The sequence below is a fragment of the Alexandromys fortis genome, unplaced genomic scaffold, assembly GCF_014885135.2.
Source record: "Alexandromys fortis isolate MF-2015 unplaced genomic scaffold, M_Fortis_MF-2015_v1.1 scaffold_243, whole genome shotgun sequence".
Lineage (NCBI taxonomy): Eukaryota > Metazoa > Chordata > Mammalia > Rodentia > Cricetidae > Alexandromys > Alexandromys fortis.
Genome location: NW_026068121.1, coordinates 1,867,393 through 1,871,987, shown reverse-complemented (window position 1 = coordinate 1,871,987; position 4,595 = coordinate 1,867,393).

The window sequence follows — 4,595 nt, the reverse complement described above, 5'->3', positions numbered from 1 at the left end:
AAGAGAAAATAACAGGTAAGTTTCTCATAATGACAACAAATCATTTATTGAGAGCTACTCTATGTCCAATACATGACAGATGTTAGATGAAAATGCCTGAAGCCCCACAACAAAGGACATAGGAGACAGGAAAATGGCAGCACTTGTGCCACTGAAGTGGGACGTGCTCTTTTCAAAACATGTGGAGCTTCACAGTTGTAGAGCACGAAGGAAACTAATTTGGGGCAGTAACTCATGTTTCTCCTTGTTGCATGAAACCCTTGTCATTTGGTCCCATCCAACCATGCTTTGAGTGAACAAGAAAGTTCCTCCACTTGTGAGATCTTGAATTTCCATAAGCCAGAGAGTGATTAAAAATAGGCTCCTGAAAGCTCCTCAGAATGTCGCTCCATTGTATATTTAAAGGCAAGAAATGATGTTAACCCTGAAAAACACAAAAGAGAATTACCTCTTCATCAATCAAGCATGTTGACCCCAAAATTATCCTTAATGTCTTGTCTGCAGGGGCATCAGTCTCACATGTACACAGAGATCAATAGATACAGACTACAAGCATAAACATTGAAATTTTGTTCATGCTTTTCCTTCTTCGTGATTCCTTGAGTTAACTAGTTATTTGTGTGAGTATCTTTAGGATGGTAGATTGGTGATTTACTAGAACATAGGCAATTTATTAGTGGTACACTACCAAGGAATAGGAAAGTTGTCATGGCTAATTTTATCTGTCAGCTTGACGCAATCTGGAGTCACCTGGAAAGAGAGGCGCAGTGTGGTATTTTCAGATCAGGTTGGCCTATGGATACCTTGACTATATTAACTGATGTGGAAATTGCCACCTACCATCAGTGGTACCAACCCATGGAAAGGTGTCTCTAAACTGTAAGGGTGGACAGAGTATGCTAAACACTTGCATATATAGCTAGTTCCTGGCTCTCTGCTCCTGACTGTGGATATAATGTGACCTATTTCATGAGCCTACTGCCATGACGTCCCTAAAGATGAACTATTATCTAGAAGTGAGATAAAATGAACTCTTTCTCCACTGAGTTGCTTTCTTCAAGGTCTTCTGTCACAGCCACAGAAAGTGAAGCTATGACAGACCCGGATGACATAGCATTCAAGATGCACTAAGTGAATAGAGAAGTCACAGTGTGAAGTTAAGGTAAAAAGTGATACAAAATCAACTTAATACAGCAAATAGAGTGTGTGTGTGTGTACATATATGGGTAAGAGTGTATCTGCTCTGTCTTTATTAGTGTATTGAACAAAACAATGTATTTCTCCGTCATGGTTTTATTCACGCATATCATGTACTTTGATCACAATGTGCCTGTTCTCTGTATTCACCAGTCTCTATTCCCACTGATTATCATTTCCTCCCAAATGGTTATAGTTTGAATTTTATGTCACTTAATAACCTGAATTCCATGTATGACAGACAGGGTGTGATTATTTGTACTTCTTTTTCTGGATTATTTCACTTAACAGAATGATACCCTATCTAACCATGTTTCAGTAAAATTACCCCATTTCCTTTTGGTGGCAGAATAAAACCCCACTGTGTGCATACCGTCTGTGATGGTTAACATTGACTGTCAACTTGACAGATTCTAGAATCACTTAGGAGACAAATCTCTGTCTGTCCCTGAGATGGGCCATCCAGTTTGCATTAACTGAGCCTGGAAGGTCCACTCTACATGTGGTAGAACCATTCCATGGGCTGGAGGAGAAACGAGAGAAAGTGGGCTGAACACCACAGTTCACTTCTCAACTTCCTAACTTGGTTGCCACATGCTCCTGCTACTATGATTTCTTTTCTATAATGCACTGTACCCTTGAACTGTGACAGAATAAACACTCCCTTCCTTGAGCTGCTTCTGTCATGTATTTTGTTCCAGCAACAAGAAAAAAGTAGCCGAGACACCTTCTTTGACTAATCCACCTATCTGTTACCTGGCAGCAAGGCTGGCCACAGAACCTGAGAATGCAAATTATTACATCCTTTTGAACCAGTAAGAACATCTCCTTGATAGCCTCATAGGTCATTGGCTAGGATGAAATCCTTAACATGTATGTTGTCTTTTCACCTATAGATCTCACCTTGTTTAGTTTGCACAGTTAATAAGTCATAGAGGTGGGTGTAAACTTAGGCATCCTGCTCTAATATCCCCATCCAACAGTTGTGCATGAGCACACGTAGCAGTCAGCAGTACTGACATGATTTCTTATTATGGGAGTGATTTCTTATTAATAAAGAAACTGCCTAGGCCCCTTGATAGGCCAACCCTTAGGTGGGTGGAGTAAACCGAAGAGAATTCTGGGAGAAAGAAGCTTAGTCGAGGAGTCGCCATGATTCTCCCACTCCAGACAGACGCAGGTTAAGATCCTCCCTGGTAAGCCATCTTGTGGGCTACACAGAATATTAGAAATGGGTTAGAACAATATGTAAGAGCTAGCCAATAAGAGGCTGGAACTAGCCGGGCCAGGCAGTGTTTAAAAAAATACAGTTTCCGCGTAATTATTTTGGGGCATAACNAAGAGGCTGGAACTAGCCGGGCCAGGCAGTGTTTAAAAAAATACAGTTTCCGCGTAATTATTTTGGGGCATAACCTAGCCATGTGGGCGGCAGGGTGCCTGGGACGCAGCCCCGCCACTCCTAATTCAACACTGACACTGTTGAGTTTGCTGAGCAAATGTGCCCCTTCTAGTCAATATCAGTGGGAAACACATAGTCATTCCCTCACCATCTTGGAAATGGGTTGCATAGATGTCAGTAAGATCCCTGAAGTCTGGGAATGGGAGCTGGATTCAGTCTTCCTGGTGATGACTTTCTTATATTCATCCCGTACCTGACAGGGAGACATAACAAAGCAAGGTAAATAAGGCTGGGATTGGCCAGTCAGTAAATTTGCTGTACAACATGAGATTTTGGGTTTGGATCTCCAGCACCGACATAAAAAGCTGAGTATGGTGCTCAGCCCTAAACAGGACACTGCATCACCTCACACACCAAGGACAGGGAACAACATGGAAAATAAGGTAAAAAGAATGTAAGAGCTGGAGGAGGGGTGCTGTGAACGCTGTCTTCCAGAAACGACAAGGCTGTCACACTCTTGAACTCACAGCAGCTGCCAGTGCATGCACAAGATCAAGCCGGCCACATCATAGCTGGATGGGAAAAAGACCTCCAGGCCCCTCCCCTTACTGAGAAATGATTGCCAGCTGATCATTTCTGAGACAGAGAAAATTTTCCTTCTCTGGGGATATGCTCCAATGGGTGTCCCCACACCATGCATATATGGAAAACACTAACTAGACCTAGTAGGGTTTTTCAAGTTGTGAAACATGAAGTTGGTTGAGTAACATGTTCAGAAGAATATGTAGGAATCTGGGGGAAGAATTGGAGTGGATATGAACCTAGTTTATTGTATGCTTGTATGAAATTGTCAAAAATAGAGAAAATTCAGAGGGGAATGAAGATGGTTTCACACATCAGCAATCAGGAGGCAGAGACAGAAGGATGCTTGCTGGGCCTTGACTGACAAGTCTAGCTCAACTGATGTTCCAGGTTCAGTAAGAAACCTTGTCTCAAAGGACAAGATAGAAGAGCTAGAGAGAAGACTCGGTGGTTAAGAGTGTGCCTTGTTCTTGCAGAAGGCTCGAGTTTGGTTGTAAACACCTATGACAGGAGGCTCACAAACACCTACAACTCCATCTCTAGTGATCCAGTGCCCCTTCTGGCTGCTACAGTCACTACACTCATGTGCATAGGTACGATGACAGATTCTTCTGTAAATACCCTCAGCTTTAGGAGACCTTGAACTTTTCCCAAGCCTTACAACTAGGTTAATAATCTACCTTGAAATCATCTAAGACTGTGTGCTCAATCTTCTCTTCTACCATTGCCAAGCCTGCCTAATTCTACCCCGCATTTAAGAGGACAATGTGGCTGACCTTACTGAGCCTTGGATTGCCCATGTTATCAGTTTGTAAAATCTAAGCCAAAGACATAGCTTTAATCATTAATTATGTGTTTTCCCCTTTCTCGAGCCTAGAATTGTGTGTGTGTGTGTGTGTGTGTGTGTGTGTGGTGTGTTGAGTTGTGTGTGTGTTGTGGTGATCATTTGCTGAGAATAGCAAACAGGTTGAACATAATCTGAAGAAAAACAAATATCCCCTAAATGTGGGGGAAAAACACATAGATACAGGTTGATAAGATCTGCAGTTCTGAGTGTTCTCTTAGGTCAGCTGTGGTCAGTAAAGTAATTACTCCCCTTGTAAAACTCCATGAAAGACTTCTATAAGTAATTCCTTGACCTTTTGCATGCTGTTATTGGTGCTGTCTAATAAACACAGAGTGATCCCTCTGTCCCTTTGTTAGACAGAGGCACAACAGATAGACAACACACACAGGCAATACAGACAGATCCAACATATAGCACATGTAGGTCAGACAGACCACAGACCACAGACTGAAGACAGACAGGAAGCACAAGCAGGGAAGCGGAGAATTCAGCGTTTGGCTTTCTTTTGGTCAAACTTCTCCAAGAGGAGGTCACACACATGTGCATATCAATTTAAATAAAGTACTAGAG